Source organism: Epinephelus lanceolatus, chromosome 21 (genome assembly GCF_041903045.1).
Source record: "Epinephelus lanceolatus isolate andai-2023 chromosome 21, ASM4190304v1, whole genome shotgun sequence".
NCBI classification, from domain to species: domain Eukaryota; kingdom Metazoa; phylum Chordata; class Actinopteri; order Perciformes; family Serranidae; genus Epinephelus; species Epinephelus lanceolatus.
This window is the reverse complement of record NC_135754.1, coordinates 1,259,043-1,281,318: the sequence shown is the minus strand read 5'-3', so window position 1 is coordinate 1,281,318 and position 22,276 is coordinate 1,259,043. Positions and strand designations below refer to the sequence as shown.

At 41.4% G+C, this 22,276-nt stretch overlaps 1 protein-coding gene and 1 long non-coding RNA gene across 3 annotated transcripts in view; one reads left to right on the top strand and one right to left on the bottom strand.

The window, feature by feature from the left end:
- Positions 1-783: 783 nt before the first annotated feature.
- The window catches only part of LOC144459400 (uncharacterized), a 70,595-nt gene continuing 49,102 nt past the window's right edge, over positions 784-22,276 (bottom strand). The window contains exon 3 of the long non-coding RNA XR_013488378.1: positions 784-819. This is a non-coding gene — a long non-coding RNA (uncharacterized LOC144459400). The remainder of the gene's footprint in view (positions 820-22,276) is intronic.
- Positions 4,879-22,276, top strand: part of LOC117247023 (serine/threonine-protein kinase SBK1) — a 76,819-nt gene continuing 59,421 nt past the window's right edge. For both annotated transcript variants that reach the window (XM_033611093.2, XM_033611094.2), the window contains exon 1: positions 4,879-5,129. The gene's annotated coding sequence lies outside the window, so the exon portion shown is untranslated. The remainder of the gene's footprint in view (positions 5,130-22,276) is intronic.

Below are 22,276 nucleotides of genomic sequence, written 5' to 3'. Positions count from 1 at the left end.
TTTAGCTTTATTAGGCCAAAATTATGCTTTTAAAATGGACAGTTGCAGTATAATTCACATCTAGACTCCTTGTGCAAATTACATCATTAGTTTAAAGTTAACTTCATTAACAATAATAATGAATATTGAATATTATGAATATATAGGTTTATTTATTCATTCATTTAATGGAGCTAACTAACTGAGGATATGTTTTTTCTGATGTGGCTACAGGCTGTACCCTACCACTATACTGAATATCTGACAGATACTTGACAAATTGATCAAATTGAACTCTATTGAGGCCGGCTGGAAACTAATCAAGTGGGCGGCACCAGCTATATAGGCAATCAAGCGTGTCACCTCTGCTTGCTTCATTGTAGACAAGATTATGGCTGCATTACAGCGTATTGGTGTAGCTCAATCAACTGAACAGAAGGCGTCGCCATCCACTAGAGTTGGGCGGTGTAAGGTTGGTCGAGCGGTGAAGGCAAAAGGAAGAGGACTTCAAACTGTTCAACAGTCCCATTTTTTTTATTTCCCCTTTTCTTTTCCAGCAGTGGGTTGTGTGCAGCAATATGTACAGTGCAGATCAGCTGGCCAAAACTGAAGAAAAACTAAAACTAAAGAAAATAAATGAAAAAATAAGTGAGAAAATTTGCTAACTGAGAAAAACAAAACTAATTAAAGATCACAAACTGAAAATCAACTCTACCCCGGGTTATGCCCCCTTTTAGTTTGGGCCCCTGGCAGTAACAGCTGCTGTGGCCGGCTTGCTAGACAGATCTCAGTGACTTGAGAGAAGGTTCCAACTCCTGCCTATATAGACAGTAGCTCCTCCTACACATGGGAAATACAATTAATAAATCAATCAACAATCAGCAGTGATTAATTCATACTCTTCAGACTACTTTCATAAGTTAACAGTGAAAAAACATTGCTACACACTTCAAAAGAGTAAAAATGTTGTTAAACTGCTCAAAATCAACACTTGCACAAATATCTCCCAAAACTCCCCCTCATCCATACTACACTTGGCACATTCCCCCAGGAACTTGACTATAAAAAGGATCCAAATGGGCGGGAACTGGTTTGGCAGTTCCTGAGTCCAAACCAGAGGTTGGCCAAGTGCAGTCTAGAGGAGAGGTGAGATACACAAAAGAATTAGTCAAATAAAGAGATTTAAAACCACAATATTGTCAGACTTTTCTTCCTGACTTCATGTAAATGTGCCTGTGACACTGAAGCACCAAAAACAACTACAACTACCAGGTCTCAACCTTAATTGTGCTAATTACCAACCCCAGACACCTGTCGGCTAGATGGTGTGTGAAAGTGACTGGAAGTGGACAAGCATTGTGTGTGTTTCTGTTTTACCATTAGAGGTCACGAGGCATCCCCGTGACAGGCGGTATCCAAATTTTGTTACCGTTAAACCTTCCCCACATTTTTCAAAATGTCAGCTTGTGCCTATACCGTTCAGAAACAGAATAGCAAACATTACATAGGCCTAAGAATACCAAAAAATAACAACAAAACATGTACAACATTAACAACTTTTATTAATAAATATTTAAAAAAGTGCAAATGCAGCAGTCAACCAAACAGAATGAAATAACAACAAATGGTCTGTGGGCTACAGTTCACTTCCAGAAAAGTAACAATAAATAACAACGGCAGTAACGATAATGTGTGCTATACAGCGTATCCTCAGACCGCAACGGGTAGAGTCCGCTAGTTTATTTTTAGAACCTATCAACATAAATAAATTAAAAGCACAGCTCTACAACATCCAGTACCAGGGCTTATCAAATAAGAAAAACAGAACAATAATTAACAAGGCATAACCGAAAATGGGCATATATAATCCTATCCTGAGAAGCAACGGGAAATACTGTTCGCTGGTTTATTTTTAGAGCCTACCTTTAGTTTGAAAAGTTCACCCTCTCCAAGTCCCAACTGTTTTGTCCGTCAGAACAGGCTACTCCTCATTGAAAATGACATATAACAAAGTATAATGATAACTACAGTATAGCAGCATCAAAACTATTCAAGGTTTTTCGCCAGAAACACCAGCATGTATACTTTTTCCAGCTGGAGAAGGGCACATAGCGGATTGACAACTTTGGCCGCGGTGCTGAACACCCTCTCTGATGGAGAGCTTGTGGCACAAACCCACTGGTACTTTCTAGCAGCCCTTGACATCAGAGGCAAACGCCTGGCTCCATCACATTTCCACCAGAGAAGGGGTCTTCGTCTCCCTGAATAACAGGCTCGCGACAACAGGCCGTTATCTCTGCTCCTGCTCGCTCCTGTATGGTGCCGACTGGACCTGCCACCGCATCGGCTCTTCTTTGAAGGAGACTGCCCAGAGTCATGTTTTTCGGTGGTTCGTGTTCGCTTTTCCCTCCTCCACTCCAATGGCCACTGGACCTGCTGCTGCTGCTGCTTGCAGAAGTTGTGAAGTTGTTTTTTTTTGCAACCAACTCACTTGATGCGCGGCTTGCCATCTTTTCTTCTCTTTCTCACATCCAAGCTGTCACGTGACGATGTCACATCCAAAAACTTTATCAAATGTCATCTCCCGACAACAGTTAAGGGCAGTTATAAGAGAAACATTATAGCCTACTATTAGTTTTAAATTGTAACAGTATTAAATTGAAAACTCAACCACACATACATAGGTGCTGGACAAGCCCTCATTATTTAGGCATTAAATAAATTATATTTAATGTTATATCAGGCCCCTATAGGCCTATATGGGCAGCAGATTTTTTTAATGACAGTAATGAAACTGATACCGTTGCTATTTTTAGATACCGCGTTTACCGTATTATTGCCCAACCCTACCATCCACGTAGCCATTTGGTTCATGTTAATCATTTTATAAGGACAAACTTAAGTCCGCTTGATGTCCTCTCAGACAGTGCCATCCTGTCCAAATACCGGCTGCCACGTGAGGAGATCCTGAATTTGCTTGTACTCTAGTACTCTAGTCTGGAAGTGATGAACGCGTGGATGAGAGTCCCTGCAGCTGAAAAGGAGAGGGATGGATGGAGGCGGGCAATGTTCCTGAGATTAAAGAAGGCAGTTCTGGTGATGTGTTGGTCAAAGGAGAGGGTTTAATCAAAGATGACACCAAGGTTACGGACATGGGGGAGGAGAGCTCAGTGCAACTGTCACTGGAGAGGGAGAAGTTATGGGTAGATTTGATAAGAGATTTAGAGGTGGCTGCAGGAGTTGCTGCCCATGTTTGGGAATAAAGTAAATTTAACTTTGTTTATAAGTAAACAAATTAAAATTAAATATGTCTTTGACTTTCAGTATTCAATTCCCCTCTCATCCACGGCTGCTATATTTTACACATGCAGCTGGAGCTGGATACACCAGCTAAGCTGAATTCTTTTGACTGTGCTTGAATGCTCTGCTGATAAGCTAGTGTTGATGGAAGTAGACTTCCGGTTATTTCTCATAAAATAAAAGGATTTTTTGTGGTAAAAATTTTAATAATACTAAATTACAACTGTAGCATAATTTTTGCATAGTAGCATGCCTCCTGCAACTCTTGCCTAAACCAAATGGATTATTCCAGTAGGTGAGAACGCACTGTTGTTACTACATGTGTGAAAGGGCAACTTTGGAAAATGGATGGACCTGATTCTCCAGACATCTGTCCTTGTCGCAGATCTTTGTTTCTGTTGATCTGTGGGCTCTGTCAGCTGTGTGTCACGACTGAGCTTTAGACTGAAAATCTGCCACTTTGTTAATGCAGGCCTTGGTACACTCTGTGATGTTGTTGATCAGGTTCCTGTACCACCATGACAATTTAGCTAAAGTCTATTCAGAGCTGACTGACAACAGCATTAAAGTGAAAATCAAACAACTTCACTTAGTGACGAGATTTTGGCCAATTACAGGCCATTTTCAGAGAGAACACCTGTCAATCAGGTAAGTCACTGCTTGTGGACTGCGGTCAAACTGTCAAACTAGACAGCGGTGATCAAATATAAATTAAGATAATGCTACTGCATTGCCTATTTTGCATCCCAGATGTTTTCAGAAAAAAATTTCATTGTACTGTTAAGCTGTAAAATGAGAAAGTTTGTGACCTGGCCTCCATGTTGAAAACAGTCGAGCTGAAATGAAGCATCACCCACCAGCTATAGTAAACTTTCTCAAATTACAACACTCATTGACCAAACTCACCAATGTGCTAAAGATGCTAAGGGCTGAAAGACATTGCTATAAAAGCTGGAGGCTAAACTGTTATGCTGTCAAAGGTGGAAGTTGAAATTTATTGCCTTAAGTCCCATTTCCACCGAGCATTACAGTACGGTACAGTTTAGTTCGGTGCGCTTTTTTTCCGTTTGCACTACGAAAAGTTGTGGATGGTACTGATGGAACTGTTCCTAACCGTTACCATTTTTGGTACCCCTTCTGTTTGAGTACCTAGCACACAGCTCTGGTACTAAAAGGTGGAGCTGTGAACACTCCAGTCTGTTGATTGGTAAGTAGCGGATGGTCACTCTGCTCAGGGCTGAGCTGTGGCTGGTTATGAGGCAGAAGCCACTGTTCATATTGAGGTGAGTTTAATTACTTAATAAACTGTAATTATGCAAAGAAAGGATGTTTTGCTACCTCTTGCAGCAGCCGGAGTCGGAGAAAAAATAACTAAGGCAGTTGTGGTTGATAAGGGCTTCAAAAGCAGACCTGTACCGTGTAGCACTTAATGAACTGACGCCTCTGCATCCCTTTGATATTTCCGACTGCCCCTGAATGCATAGTCTGTATGGAGACAGCGAGCAGCGGCGGCTCCCTGCGGAGCAGCGCTGCGATTGGCCAGAGCAGAGACGAGGGGAGGGTTTTTCTTCCCCCTCCTCACCTTACTACTGGTGTTGTTTCCCTCCTCCCATCCTAGAGGACAGAGCAATGCGGAGACAATAGGACGCAGAGCCGGAGGAGTCTGGAGGATGCGCGGCGCCACATCCACCGTCACACGGCTGCACGGAGGCTTTTCACAGGACACCGACATCAGACGATTCTCCCGGCTTATCTGGCCTTAGTATGCGATCAGATTATCCCGTGTGTTTACCAGCAGCCTGGGCTGACAGGGCAGACTGCACAGCTCCCATATGGGAACCAACTGAAGGGTGAGTAACGGAATTAAACTGGATCGACGGTATCCTCACCTAAACCCTGACTAACCTGTATCTGACTCGCTACATTATACAGCAGCACTACAACAGCCTAGTATTACACTGCGTTTTCGTGTATTCGGTGCATGATCGATTAGGCCTTGACAATGCTGGGGTTCTGGTGGTGTGTGTGTGGCGTTATCCCATTCATCTCCAGCAAACGACTAAATTGCTGTGTTCTAAATTGTTTAGAACATTAAAGTGGAATAATTATGTTATTTTATTGATCACAACACAATCTCTTGCACCCCTCCCTCACCCACCATCACCATCTCCACCATGCATCCTGTGTTTTGGGGGCAGTCAGGTATATGCAGCAGCTTGTGTGTGGGTGTGTGTGTGTGTGTGTGTGTGTATGTTTGCCTGTCACTCTGAGCTCTGTTACATTAAAGTGAGAGTGAGATTCCTCAGGGTCAGTGCAGTTTAAGGACACACTACAGGTGGGAACCATCATGACATAGCATTACAGAATGCTGAAGCTGAGGATGCTTGGAGAATAATAAGAGACCATAATGTTTACATCCAGACTGCCTCGGTCATCATGCTGGTCTCAGTGCTTACTGGGCCAAAGCGCAGTGATTATTGTGTCTTCCTTAAGAGAATCAAGGCTTGTGACAATGTGTTTGCACCCATTATGCTGGTCTCAGTGCTCACTGGGCCAAAGCGCAGTGATTACTGTGTCTTCCTTAAGAGAATCAAGGCTTGTGACAATGTGTTTGCACCCATTATGCCGCACTATTGTCACCCAGAAATTTACTACTGATGAAATTGTCAAGTGATGTGGGAGTGAACCACCCTGTAATTAATTCTTAATTAATAATAAATTACAATTAATTATAGAGTAATTTTCTATTGCTTTATGTATTCTGAGTCACTGTAGGAGGATGTTTGGTTGTGTGTTTTTGATTTAAACCAGAAACACAGCTGATCAAAATGGGCTTTAGCTCCTTGATGGCACATAAAAACACCAACATACACACAAGTAAGATACACTCCAGTATGATGAGTCACAGATCACAATGTAGGTTACATAGACAGTCCGGTGCTCGACAGTCCTTACCAGCAGGTGTCAAACTGGCAGCAGTGGTGATTTCAGCTGGTGGGAAGATAGGAGATGCTGCTTGTTGCTTATAAAGAAACGCTGTTTGGTGTAGGTGCAGAGATACATGTAAAAGAAAACCTCCAATATTTCATTCATGGGTTCAGAAATTTGTAGAATTTTTTTTTTTGTTTCTAGTCAGTGCGCATCTACACCTTGCCATGTAAACTATTTTGTGTAAGGAGGAAAGGAGTTTTTCTCAAACAAACCCTAGCAGCTAGGAAAATATTGCAAACATAGTTAAGCTTATTGTATTGCATAAAATATTTGGCTACACACTAACGTTAATACACACAAATGTGAACCCAGGCCGGTTCCCACTACTGACAGCAAAACGTAACGTGACGTAGATAACGATAGCCAATGTTATTGGCAACGGCGTGCCAAGGCAATAAAAAAGGACACAATCATACACACTCACCCATCTTGTTAGGTGGCCTAACGTTAAAACACAGATACACCAAAGTAAATCCCGTCCCAAGTTTTTCTGATACTTCCATGGATACTCCCTAGGCTACTAGTAGCTGATTAGTCAGGCAAACGTTACAGTCCAGACATTATAGGCTAACGTTAACCCTTAGGTTAGATTGCCGTCATCGCCGGCGATACCGGAAGCCTAGATGTCAAGCCGGTAAGATCGGCTGTCCAATGGGAGACCCGGGTGGCTAAAATCCAATGGGAAAGCTGTGAGCGGTCACATGATCGGCCAAAGATCGTTTATTATCAAGATGGTTGCTCTGTTGCCATGTGTGATCACTACTAACAGGAAATCTCCCCTAAATCCTAATAAATAATGCGTAAATTACCATTTATGTATTTTATGCAAGTTACGGCCACTAAATGGGCCTGAGATGAAGGAGATTATTTAGAATACATTTCACTCAATATGACCACTGATCATAGCTAGATGGTAAAATAATAAGTAAGGTAAAGTAAGTAAAATAAAATTGGTTGAAAAAAAAAAAAATCATCCCTCAAATCTGAAGGGGCACCCTCGGTTTCTATTGATGTGATGCGTCTGGCCTCAGTCTTTGTTTGATATCTAGTGTCGGAAAAAAATAATGTTGCCCATTTCCAATCCTTTGTTTACACCGTTAGCTTGTTTACTATACTACATGAATGTTGCTGTCACACTGAATCTGATTCGACTGAAATAATTCTGAGTCGGGTACAGCCCTAGACTGGTTTACCTTCCCTTGTCTCAAAATGTTTGTATGCATAGGTCAGAGCTTTTGTACAGATGCACACATTCTACCATTGAGTTTGAGTTTATAGATAACAACTTTTGCATGGGAAGTGACATACACCTCGTTCAGGCCTCATTTTGTGCATATGCAGTAGGGCTGTCAACGAATATTCTAAATTCGAATTTAAATTTGAATTTGAAAAAAAAATGGACCTTCGAATGTGAAAATTGATATTCGATTGTGGAGGAAAAAAAAACACCACTGCAGCTGTCCTCTTTGCGAGTGTGTGTTGGCCTGGGCCGCTGCACTGAATCCACTGCATAAACGCCAGGGCCACACCGCCCGTGGAAGTGCTGTTGGTCAACAAGAGGTTCTGCTCCCAGCTGTTGTCTCCGTCACCCCCCGGCTTGACACATTTGCTTGTGGCTCGTGCAGAAAATAGACCAGACGCCGAAACGGAGCTGTGCGGCGCGGCGCAGCTGGTGTGGATGACACAATCGGTTAACATGGGCAGTGTGGCCATGGGTCAGAGAGGGGGGGCGAGCGAGATGTCCGCGGTTGTTTATAACGTAACGTTATAGATAATTGTTTTATGTTGTTTTAATGTGTAGGTATGTAAATGTTTTCAAAGACGTTTATGTTGAAATAAAAATACCTACAGGTAGTTATGTTTCCTTGTATTAATACATTTTCAAGTATGTTTCCTTGTATTAGTTTGCCCTCTTGTGGACATAATGCGAAAAAAAAAAAATTCGAATGGTTCGAACCTATGAGTTATTTTTAGAAGGAATATTTGAACGTCATTTTTGAGCAATTTTGACAGCCCTAGTATGCAGTGGCTTTAAGTGAGACCTCGAGTCTATCAGACTAGATAACCCTAAATACATCATCATGACACTGTAAGGGGCTATTTTCCAGAGGCACAGAAGACATTATACCAAATAATATTTTTGACCAAATACCTCAATATCAATAATGCAACAATATTGCAGTGTTGACTGTAGACAAAATATGTGTCACAAAATATTTACCCAATGAGATTTTTTGATGAATAATTATCAGTAGTGTGGATAGCATGATTCAGCGGGTAAGGCAAATAATAGAACAGCTTCAACAGTCTGGTAAGTTCAGAATATTACATTACTTTACTGTAATTCAGCCTTTAAAATCAGGACAAGACAACACTTAGGATATTACCATATCCAAAATCAAAGACCATATCTAGCCTCATATCATGATAATCTTTATAATATCAAAATATTCCCCAGCCCTAATTTTCATGTAGGTGCCCCTTAAAAGGTAGAGTGTTGGATTGTCAGCTTATAAATGAGAGGGGTTTGAATGTAGTTTTAGACTGAAACAGATTTCTGGCTACAATAAAGACAGAGGTCAGGGGTCAGTTACAGGAGGAGGAGGTCTGAATAATTATTTTCCTGACCCTTAGACTATTTTGTAAATATGGTCAAAAATCCGCTACACTGGGGGTTTGAGTGGTAGCCTATGCAGTTTTGGACAACGTACACAACTCTCTTAAAAAAGAGGGAAACTTAAAAAAGCCCCTATTTTATTTTTCTTGAAGGTATTGTTACATCATAGGATCAAATCATGACTGATGATACACTTTAATTAGATATTGGTCAACTGTGTGCAAAACTGAAATAGTGTAAAGAGTATATGGCTGTCAAGTCTCACTTTTCCAGTCATATACAATTTATGTACTTGTAGGACTGTTTAGGGGCCCTAGTATGCAGAAATAATTTTGAAAAATGACCTTGTTCATTTTTCCCTCGCCAAGATTTAGAGTAACTTTGCAGTGTTATTTGGCCCCCGTTCTGACAAGATAGCTTAACATGGTTAGTGCCAATGGATGCCTTAGGTCCTCAAGTTTAATAAGATACCAGTGTCCTTATCAAGTCTGATAAAGTAGGGTTTATTTGCCTCACTCCTCACCTGCAGCTCTGTCTGTCATACCTGCTGTGCCTTGACATGATTTTTTCCATTTCATCCATCACCTCTTTGCTCCTTTCATTGTCTTGTTCTCCCTGTACCCTGACTTTTCCTTTAGTGGTCCCTGATATTTGGTGAGGCTTTCTGACGTAGCTAGTCAGGTTGCAGTCCACCTCACATGTTTAAATTAGCAGTTCTTTGCATTGTGCATCTGACCCCCACTGTCAGATAGACTACACCAGTTCACAATACGTGTAGGGGGTGGGAGCATCAGATGGCATGTTGAAATGTGTTTTAATAATAATAATACATTTATTTATCTTGTAAATACACATAACTTGTATTGTCAGTGATATAAGTCAGTACATAAATTGTTGTACTTGATGCTTGTCATGACCTCCCCGCCTCTTGGGCCGGAGTCATCTGTACCCTTAGGCCCCCCCTGACGGCCTGGTGATACATGGCTGGGCAGCGTCAGTTTGTAAAGCGGCCGAATGGAACTTTTCATGCTGTTTTGACATGTCACTGTTCAGCTGGACAGCACCTGTCGCACCAGTATGATACACTGCAGGATGGCGTCAGATTGAAATGCTGCCGTTAATGACGTAATATAAAGAGCTATGAAGTACCTATAGGGCAGTGGGAGGGGTGGTTGATTGATCCAACAAATCCTGGACTTTCACCCGCTGTTTGCTACCCATGTGACCGTGATGTTTTTTTCTAAACCTAACCATATGCTTTTTTTGCCCAAAGCTAACCAAGTGCTTTTGTTGATGTCCCGGTGTTGGTTGCGGCATCCCAGATCAACAGCAGACGCTGGAGGATATCTAACGCATAATGCAATATGTGACGTACTGGGATAAGAATAGGGTTGGGTACCGAAACTCTGTACTTTTTGTACTTGGTACCGATTCACGTTGGTACTACCGAGTACCGATTCACTTAAAATGAAACGGTGCCAAATTTCAGTACTTGAGGTGGAGGCGGCGCAAGAGCGCATGACTCGCACCTCAGACTCAGCAACAATGGCGACAAAAACAATGTGCAGACAAAAGTTAATGTGCAGCACTGTTCCTAAATGTTCTCAATAAAATGTTGATACTGAGAAGTTTAGACTATGGGCCCGAACGACATAGTGTGTCCAAATTCACACCCGTTCTTCCCTGTGGATTTTCTCCGTGACTGTGCGTCATAGCGAGAAGCCACGCATATCAGCGGAAACAGCAGAATTGTAGCTTTCCGATAAGACCAAGCACTTGTCGGTAATCCAATGTTTTAACAGCAAAAAATTACAATAAAATGATGTATAACAGAGCTTTCATACAGCTTTGCACACACATTACTCTTGGATGAATTACTCGCGAACGCAGGCTCGCGCAGAAATGCCACGCATATCACATGAAAGCGCAGGACCACACACATCATTGTGCTGTCATCCCATCACGCTATAAATACAGATCAGTTGTCTACAAAATAAAAACCTGACGAATTTCTTTACAATCCATGATACAGATCTTGTTGTCAGTCACTTCATATAGTGAGGAATATCGTATCTTACCATGTCTTAGGCTTGCGTGTGTTTCTCCCTGTCTATCCACATTTGTAGTCCGGCTTTCAAGATGCAAATATCTCCATATTGTCCAGTTGACACTCCATCAAACTTTGTATGACAAGACCAGCCACTTCACCTTTGCGCACCTAGACAACTGCCTAATGCATGCTGACAGGGCCGTAGTCACCATATACATTGAGGGAGACACGTGCCCCCCACCAATGCCCAAAATGTCTCCCCAATATATAACTGAAACTGAAAAACAAATATTATCTTGGAGGACATCATTGCACTTGGTTGACTATTTTTCTATGATCTTAGATGTAAATATTGCATGTTTCTTTCAGATAAAACACATTTTTGACTTGTGAATGAGTCAATGGAATTTCTTCCAATAATGAAAAAATACTGGCAATCATGTCCGCCTGGCACAAACCACATGTTTTGGACAGCTGTGAAGTGACAGAATGTCCCACCGTCATGGTTCTTATATTGCCAGATTCCAGAGAGTCTCCCCTCTTCATATATGGCAGAATATGTCTTTTTCCAACTTGCTATGGTGAGATACATGTAAAAATGTAAGAATTTAGGCACACAGATTTGTTTTTTTCATTGATATGAAAATTAATATAAAATACAGGCACATAGAAGAACATGAAATGATGGCAAATCTGGTTAGCCCTGATTGTCCTGAAAAAAAGCTATAGCATGTGTATGTAGCCTTTATAATGACTGTGATATGAGCTTAAAAGTAAAGGCAGTAAAAATACCCCAAAAAGGCCTAGGGCCCATAGGGTTAAAAAGTACCGAAATAAGGTACCGTTTGGTACCGGTACCGAATCGGTTCAATTATGAACGGTACCCTACCCTGGATAAGAACATGTTGGTATGTCAGAATCTAAATCCTGGTTTGATATTTGTTATTCAGGACTATCTAAAGATACCACTTTTATGCACTGTCATTTCTTTAAACAGCTGTTTTTGCCCTTACATTCAAATATTACACAGCACCATCTCAGCATCAACCTCTTGGACAGTTGACCCAAGCAGTTGGGGTTTGGTGTCTTGCTGAAGGTCACCTCAACAGTGCCCAGGAGGGGCAAACTGGCACCTCCTCAGCTACCAGTCCACACTCCATATTTGGTTTGTGTTGGGGCTTGAAGCAGCAACCCTCTGGTTCCCTAGCCAAGTCCCTATGGACTGAGCCACTGCTGCACATAATGTGAACAGGAGGAATGAGCAAGATGGTGTTGCAGCTATAGAGTGTGGTTTGAATATTAGTTCATGTATTATAGCATTTAAGTGATTGTGTTTAAACTTCCAACATTTGTTGAAGTAGCTAAAATAAAGTCACTGAATGCTGTCCAAGAGGTCCAACCATCTCACCTTAAGTGCTTATCACCAACAAAGTTATTACTGAAGCAGATAGTCATGTCTCTCTGTCTTTATATTACATACAGTACAGGCCAAAAGTTTGGACACACCTTCTCATTCAATGCGTTTTCTTTATTTTCATGACTATTTACATTGTAGATTCTCACTGAAGGCATCAGAGTGTGCAAAGCAGTAATCAGAGCAAAGGGTGGCTATTTTGAAGAAACTAGAATATAAAACATGTTTTCAGTTATTTCACCTTTTTTTGTTAAGTACATAACTCCACATGTGTTCATTCATAGTTTTGATGCCTTCAGTGAGAATCTACAATGTAAATAGTCATGAAAATAAAGAAAACGTATTGAATGAGAAGGTGTGTCCAAACTTTTGGCCTGTACTGTATATATTTTTCATCTTAAGTTGCTGCCTTCTGTGTTTTGTCCCTGTCAGATTAACATGTAATTTATAGTTCTGCGTTGAATTGACGCGTAGGTTTCACGTCGATTTGGAGCCTACGTCGTAACCTACACTGTAGCCTAACGTGCACCTCCCCAGAATTGTAACTACACCATTTCCCTCAGGGGAAACGGAGCTTGTATTTACTTTTAGTTCACAGATAAGAAATAATAAATTGTGAAGACAGTAAGGCTTCCACTAAAATAGCATTTTAAGTCTTGTGTGTAATTTATCCTTGCGGGATTTATACTGTGGGATTTATCCATGCCAATCAACAAAATTCTGCGGTGTTTATTTCTTGAGGTATCACCACTGCTCTGCTGCTCCGTTGCTAGGGATGCCATAGCAACGGCCTTAGACTGAGGAGCATCAAAATCAGTTAATGTTAGTCCACACAGGCCAAATAGGATCGGAGTGGCAAAATGCAGCATTTTTAGGACATGAATGGATAAGGAGTACAGACAAATTTCTTTTTGCAAATTTTGAATCAATAAAACGTGCTTTAATGATTATTTTGTGTTACATCACTGAATGTTTTAGTAGTAAGCCATGTTCTAAGTGGGATAATGTATAGAGAGCCGGTAACAGTTGAAAAATAACTCCCTACAGGGGAATGGAACCCCGACGCGCAGCAGGAATTATTTTTCAACAGTCAATGGCTCATTATACATTATCCCTTACTTATCTACATGCAACATCATTACTCAACTTACACGGTTTGTTTGGAAGAAACTGTGCAAGTTTTTTTGCCTCTTGCTGGCTGATTTGCTGAACATAGTTTAAGGGGAACTAATGTTTTTTTCAACCTGGGCCCTATTTTCCTATCTACTTTTGTCTAAATGAGTGATAGGATGTTCAATATCTGACACTTCTCCAGTACGAAGCATGGGCTGACCTGCCTGCAGCCTCTGAACGTGCACTATATTAAATAATAGGGCACTGGGACAGCGTCAAACAACGTCAAAATACGTCCACTAAGAGTGCTTTTTTTTAACACAGATAGGCTCGGATTGTTAGTATAATTATCCAAAAACATAATGGAATTATTATTTAAAAGGAACCCCGACTATTTAGACTTGTAGGCCTCAATAAGCCACAATTTTTCTATTGTACTAAAATATGTTGTTAGAAAGACATGAAATGTTGTCATTGCTTTAAAATTCTTCAATGTTTACAACGTATTTTTACCTACGGAGACTGCCATTATTTTACTCGCGCAATGCATGCTGGGGTGATGACGTAGATCGGTTGCTCTTTTTGAGGAAGTGAGTTGTTTACCTGCCGGCTGCTGCTACCTGATGCTATCTCCAGAGAAAATGCCACAATGCGCTGCATTCGGATGTAATGTCCAGTCGAAAGGCAACAAGGGAACTAAGTTTACACGTTTCCTAGTGATAAGAAGAGGACAAAGCAGTGGGAAAGTGCTTGTGGACGAACAGAACTTCTAAAGACCCGCAGCTCTGTTCTCGCAACTTCTCCCCAGATGGTTTTGAGGCCTTTAGACACCACAGCTGCTAAAGGAGCTAACTGGTGCTGCTGGGTATAAACGTCGACTTAAACAAAATGCCGTGCCGACAATTTTCTCACATGAGGAGTCTAAACATGTGACAACCCGGACAATTTTCCCCGGACCCACCGGAAACTCTCGCTACTCGCGGGAAAAAAAAACGGGAGTCAAAAAGAGAGAGAGAAAGAGAGAGAGTGGAGCAGTGGGCCTGTCGTGAGAGCATCAGAGCTCTGTGCGCGAAACAGAGAGGGAAAAGTAACGTAGACCGTTTATACCTCCTGTTGGCCACAATCGCCACAACCGACATCCATACTCACCTCCTCACGCCATAGATCCGCTCATCTGGACACACACATGGAACAAAGTACCGCGATCAGCTGATCCGGTCGCATTCATACACCCTCCCGGAAAAACCCACAAAGCCTACACAGCCCGCAGATCACACACACACACTGACGGGAACTGTAAGTAGGAAGACGTTTTTTTGTTTCACTTTATTAACTGATCTTCTTTTGACAAATGAACTGAATTGAAAAACGAACTGATTTATTTTGTTGTTGTTTTAAGAAACCAAAAGGAACTGAATTGAAAAACGAACTGATTTATTTCATTTATTTTGTTTTGTGAAACTAAAAAGAACAAATACAAACCGTCACAAACGCCCTCGGGAGGGGAGAGAAATGTGCGCAAAAAAATGCCAAAGACAGGAGACGCTGGATGCTCTCCTGTGCCGCAAAGAACCCGCTCCTGCTGCTGTAGCTTCTAAAGGTGAACCATCGGACACACCGCTGGTTATGGAGGAAGCTGACAGTCCACCCATTCAACCCGTTCAATCTGTAAGTGTAAGTGTACAGTGTTCTTCAAGTAAGGCCGATGCAGAGACTCAGATGGATAATGTTAAAGACACGTCGGATGCAGCGGTACAGTGGCCTGCAGATGTGCGCCAGCTCGTAACCATGGACCATGCTTATGTAGCTGAACATGTGTTTGCTGAACTAGAAGTGGACACCCATTCCCTGGATCTTTTCCTTACAGACGATGAATGTAGCGAGTAGGGCTGACCCAAAAAATTCGAAGCTTCGAAGCTTCGAAGCTTCGTTCGATGGCACGGGATTCAATTGTGAAAAAAAAAAATTTCAAAGCTTGGGCGCTTTTTTTTGCATTTTTTTGGGGGAGGCCTTAAACGCAACACTAACCCCCACCAGTCCGATACTGACAACGAGCGCACTTAGAGCTGGCAGACATGTCCAAGAGGTCATCAGATGTGTGGCTGCACTTTAAAATATGCCCCGACAACCCCCAGAAAGCAGAGTGCCAGATTTGCCAAAAGGAATTGGCATATCACAACTCAACAACAAATTTGGGAAATCACTTGAAAAACGTAAGTATTAATTAAAAAAGAAAACATCTCTGACAAGGAAATAGAAAGCCCAACGCACAATGGAGACCTGCTATTATTTTTTCCAGTTCCACCGGTCCGCTCTGAGTCTGGTGTCAGAGACACTTCTGATGCTCTGAGCTGCGCATCTGTTTGATTGTGCTGCAGTGTGCGCCGAGGGTTTTAATTTAGTGTTCAATCAAAAGTTTTTTTTTTTTTAAATGGCTGTAGTTACAGATGGCAGTCTCAGCCGACTGTTAGTGGTACCAAGGGGGTAGGAAACCTTGCTTTTGTTTGTTTTGCTTCAGTTTTCTTCAGTGGGATCCATTTTGCTAAATTTGAACGTTTTAAGTGAAGATACATACACAAAACTGAGAAGGAGTTTTGTGTTTCCCGGTTTAAAAAAAACATGGACCAAAGAACAGACTGCAGTATTAACTTCCATGAAATCACAAGAGGCAGAAGTTGTACTGTGTGGAGATGGGCGTTGTGACTCTCCAGGCCACTCAGCCAAATACTGCACATACACTTTTTTAGATGTGCAGAGTCAGAGGGTTGTGGACTTCAAAGTAATAAGCTGCACTCAAGTGTCAGGCTCGAATACAATGGAAATTCGAGGTTTCAAGGAAGCTCTTAAAACCATCGAAGAAAATGGAGTGAAGGTCTCTACGATCTCCACAGACTGACATCCACAAATTGTGAAAGAAATGAGGGTGTCTAATCCAGAAAAAAAAACATGAATTTGATTCGTGGCATGTGGCAAAGGGAGTGTCAAAAAAACTGGCTGCTGCAGCAAAAAGGAGGGAATGCGAAGGCCTTGCAGAGTGAATTCCATCTATTATAAATCATTTCCGGTGGAGTGCACAAACCTGTGAGGGTGATGCTGAGGTGTTGAAAGAGAAGTGGGTATCAGTAATACACCATGTTACCAACAGACACGAGGCATGCCAGAGAAGCAAGATTTGGTTACAGCCAGGATCTGAGGCCCACAAAGCACTTGTGAAGACTGTAAAAGACAAGCGCCTTTTGAAAGACCTGGGTCACCTGACGAAGTACGTCCACACAACATCACTAGAGGTATGTTCAAATACAGAAGTGTGACAAAATGTTTCACCTTAATATAATGTAGTATGTTTTTATGCCAGGATGTGACTCACACTTATTTATTTATTTATTTAAGATATTTTTTGGGCCATTTTGCCTTCAATGGACAGGACAGGCAGGCGTGAAAGGGGGAGAGAGAGAGGGATGACATGCAGCAAAGGGCCACAGGCTGGATTCGAACCCAGGCCGCTGCGGCAACAGCCTTGTACATGGGGCGCCTGCTCTACCACTAAGCCACTGACGCCCTACTCACACTTATTTTAAACTTAAAATTCAAATTTGTTTCAGGCGTACCACTCCATGTACCTGAAATACCTTCCACAGAGAACACATTTCGGATATGATGTAATGATCCATGCCTCCATGCTTGCGGCTCTGGATCATAACAACACTGCAAACAGGGAACAGGTGGGTGAACTATCAGGCTGCTACATAACAAGATGTAAAACAATAAGTCAGCTTGCAGCAGTACACATCAAATAAAAATATAATTCAACCTCAGAATAGGTACATAATAAATAAATAAATAAATAAATACATAACAGGTTATACAGATACTAATAGCAGCTTCAACACAGAGACACCCTGTAGAGCCTTCCGCTTACTACTACTTTGGCTTACTACTAAAACATTAAATAATGAGGAAATTAATAATTAAAACACTTGTGAAGAAAAAAACACATAAAATGTGGCTACATACCGCACACAAGGCAGGATTGCAGAAGATCAGGTTTAATTTGAGCAACGCGTTTTGCTTACAGCTTCATCAGGCTCATACAAAGCACAGGAAGTCATCACTATAAATAGGAAACTGCATTTGCATAATTAATTGAAGAAAAGAAAAAAACAATATTTACAATATTTCAATGATAAAAGTGACCATTATATAGAAAAAACTACATAGAAGAATAATGACTATTATGATGATAATTGATTATTCTTCTATGTAGTTTTTTCTATATAGTACAATGGTTACTTTTATCTTCAATTAATTATGCAAATGCTGTTTGCTATTTATAGTGATGACTTCCTGTGCTTTGTATGAGCCTGATGAAGCTGTAAGCGAAACGCGTTGCTCGAATTAAACCTGATCCTCTGCAGTCCTGTCTTGTGTGCGGTATGTAGCCACAAATTATGTGTTTTTTTCTTCACAATTGTATTCTTGCCACAGTACCAGCACCTCGACTTTAATGAGCTGTGCACGGGCATCTTTCTATTATTGATAATTAAAACATGTTAACATGCTCTGTGCAAAAAGAAATGTGTCTACTCTCGGTTGGCTGTCAGTCCCTGCACTCTATGACCTGCGCTGCTCTCCTTCTTCTTTGATGCCTGGGACATGTCATTTTCCAGCCACATGTCAAGTGTTTTGTCCTCTCCAAAGATATTAAAAGTGATGTTTGGAAAGTACTGCATTTTTCCTCTATCAGCTGCCAATAATATTTAGCCTTTCCTAGCAACACAGCGGCAGAGCAGAGGGCTCTATTTGCTGATAGAATAAAGTATTTATGAGTGCCATGCTCTAACTATTTAAATCTATTTTTCATATCTCTGTTTTTGATCAGGCTGCTCTTCAAGATGGAGAGAATGTTGGTGAACCAAAGTTCAAGATCTCATGGAGCAAGGTCCATAAAAGATTCCGAGCAAAACCAGTGGCTGTCCAGAAGGACTACGGCTACATGAAGGCCATGGTGGCAGATGTTCTCTCCTCTGTGTCAGATTCAAACCATGGCATGGACATTAGACTGAACCAGACTCACATCATGGCTCCACCAGAGAGACCATCCAGATCACACATCATTTCTAAAACACAGCAGTTTTCATGCATAAAGCAGTTAGATTTCAGCAGAGTTTGTGTAACTTTACAAATCAAAATGTTTGTCCTGATGAAGGCCAGTGATGCCCGAAACATGTAGGTGTTTTTAATATGTTCTCTATGAACCAGCCACTTTAAATAAAGGCTTTTTGTACCAGAGAAGAGTTGCCTTGGCTCCTGTTTTTTGTTTAAGAAATCAAAATGTTTAATCGGACCTCTATGTGACATAATGAATAAGTGTTTGATCTCAATTTCTTTATAAATGCATTAAAAGGAACTTTATAATGGTTAAGAATTGTTTTATATCCGTTTGATTGAATTTAAAGTGAAATCAGCTTTGATCCAGTGATTCCTGAGCTCAGCAGAGGAATGTTTACACATTCAGTTTCAGTTTACTTACCATCATTTACTAATATTTCATTTACTACATGTGATGTCTGTCATGCTAAGACGATGTAAACTGTATATCATAGTATGTATTTTTGACATCAATATTCAAATCTGAAAAAAAAATCCTCTAAAACAATCTTCAAATCTGATCATTAATAAATCAAAAAACAAACGAGAGATCTCTGCTGATATTCATATAATTTATTTACAACATTCAGAAATGTTTCATAGCTGTTTCAACATTATAAGTCATTAAAATTTCTCCATGATTCATCAACTTCTATGTTGTCAATATCTACTTCCTGAAACACTGTGTAGATGCCACTTGGTTCAGGGTAGACGTTTATTTTTTTAGCAACTGCACATGAAGGAAAGACTCTGCGGATTCTTTTACCCAGCCAGCCATGCATCCACCACGTAAACTGAGCGTGTGTTTTACTGTGTATCACAACATATAAAGCATACGACAGTGGTGGATGCTAATCTCTGAGATCATTGATATTGGATGACGTTTTACCATACGGTACCTTGAACAGCTGCTGACAAAAATTGAAACTCCTGACAACACACGCTCTCTCGCTGGGTTGTCATGGAGATGCAATTTACGCACTGACACCAGCTGTTTTGTCCCACTGGCACCTCATGTCTCTGTTCATCCACTACGTCTTTGTGTTGTTCATGTATATTTTCTGTGTTGTCCTCCTCGCTAGCTTGTCGCTTGGGTTCAAATTGAAATGGCTGAATAGCTGACATTTTTCACGCAGTTACCAAGAAGTCAGAAACAGCGGATGCAACCACTTGATGTCACTACCCACACTGCATTGCGACGTAAACAACAATGGCGACCTACGAGTGAAATTATATTTTCTTTTTTTTAAAAAACAAAGACTTCTACAATGTTATTTATATCAAATTAATATTAGGGACACTTATATTGATGATATAAGGCCTACAAGTCTTCATAGTCGGAGTTCCTTTTAACATAGTGCGCGCTGCGGGCGGGCGGGCGGGCTGCAGGCAGGTCAGCCCGAGCTTCGTACTGGAGAATTGTAAAATATTGAACATCCTATTACTCATTTAGACAAAAAAAACCAAACATCAGTTCCCCTTTAACACATAGCAGCACTGCCCAGCAGCACACGTCTCGTCTGTGTGATTGATTCACACCACAACATGACAGCGTAGTCGGCTGACAGTGAGACTAGAGCTGCCCAATCAAAGCGCAAATATGGATTCCGCACCAATCAGAGTAGTTTTCCACAGAAACATTTGGCTGCACTCCATTTCACTCAACCGGTACACCAGTCAGGTGGAGTCTGCCCCTCTCCTCTCCTCTCCCCTCTCTGAAGTCTGGCTGCAAACTTCAACTCTGCCCACCCGGTGTGCCGGCTGTTTGAAATTAATTTAAAATACTCAGCTGCCAGCCTTTTTTCCAGCGTTCGTCACTGGCTTGAGAATTGGTTGGGCAGAGTGTGACCGTGAGATGGAAGGTGAATGCGTGTGTCACACACCAGATGTGTGAGAGTTGGCAACCCTGCTAACACAAGTGTTTGTCTGTGAATGCTGCGAGTTGTAGTGAAGCCAATTGGTGTACTTGTTTTTCAAATTGTCTCTATTAAGCCATATTTAATGTGTGTTTTCAGTGGAGCCCCGAGACTTTTGGGGGCCCTAGACAAAGAATTTGAGCAGGGGCCCCTTTTTGGGGGGGTGCACTCTCAACCTGTAGCACTGCTGCTGCCACCAGTAGTGCTCTTCAGTAGTGTCATCTATGCAAGAAATATACCAGGAACACTAGAAACTACATTAGGCCTACTCTCATTGCTCTAAGCATACTGTGGTTTATTTTCATGAGGCCAGCAGGGCACAGGTCGCTGACATCAAATTGAAAGGATAGAAAACAATGGTTTACAACACAGAAAAACACATGAAACAGGAGACATTAGTTGTGTTTGTTCAGCAGGCTGTCTGTCATTTATTAAACTTAACTGAAAATGAATGTTTTCTGTTCATTCTTTCAACAAACTATACTACACATTCCCATAAAACCATTTCACTTGCCCTTATACAATATCAAAAATACATTAAACTAGTCCATACCTGGGGATGTGTTATGTATGGAGGAATAATAAATCAAAAACAGTATATTAGAGGAGATGCAGAATCAGAGCACTGTAAATGCACTGTGTAATAAATATTATTATACCATAGTCTGGGTGAATGCTCCTTTCTGATTGGTCGGCAGGTATGCGTTAAAACCCTTTAATGTACACGTAGTTCGGCTAAACTTTGTAACTGTCTAAATTCATCCGCTAACCAGCCTGTAACCATAGCAACATTAACGAGCGCAGCTGTCAAACTGTCAACTGCCGAGGGAAAAAAAAACACTGCAGCTGTCAAACAACTTCAGAGGGAAAAAACAAACAGAAATAGCTGATTTTAACATTTCTTTTAACTTATTTGGAGAGTACAAGGATTTTGAGGAATGGGATGCCGCAGAAGAAAAAGAAATGGAGAAGGAAAGAAAAAAATCAAGTGAAAAACGGCACAAGGAGCTGACACCTGAAGAGCTTCAAATGATAGAGGAGGAGAAAGATGAGATAAATACAAAAAAGACAACAAAATGGGCAGTTAAGATACTGACGGACTTTCTCTGCCAAAATCAAAAGAACACGGATTTGAATACATACTCGGCAGTCATGCTTAATGACATTTTACGCGAGTTTTATGCCTCGGTTCAGTCCACTAAACCTGGCGGTGAGTACAGTGTGGCTAGCTTAATGAGTATCAGAGCTGGTTTTAACCGCCACGTATCACATTTCAACATAATAAGTGATACAGAGTTCAAATCCAGCAATGCTGTTTTTAAAGCAATGCTGAAACGGTATGGGCTCGGATAACCGAGTCTGACCTGCAGATGATCCGAAATTCAGCCATCCTGTCTCCCGACACTCCTGCTGGCCTGGTGAGGAAGGTCTGGTTTGATATCCAGCTTTGCTTTGCACAGAGGGGCCGAGAAGGGAATCGGCAGCTGACGAAATCATCATTTTCTCTACTGCATGATGAGGATGGTGTGGAATATATTAGCCTGGCGCACAATCCAGAGACTAAAAATCATAAAGATCCCACCGCCTCGAACAAGGAAAATCTGAGAGGTTTCATGTTTGCCCTGCCTGGGAATCCCTTGTGTCCGGTTCAAAGTTTTAAGAGCTACATCTCCAGATGTCCAGACAACGCCAAGGCCTTCTATCTCCACCCGAGGCGCATCCTGGACACGCAGCTTAATTCCACTCAA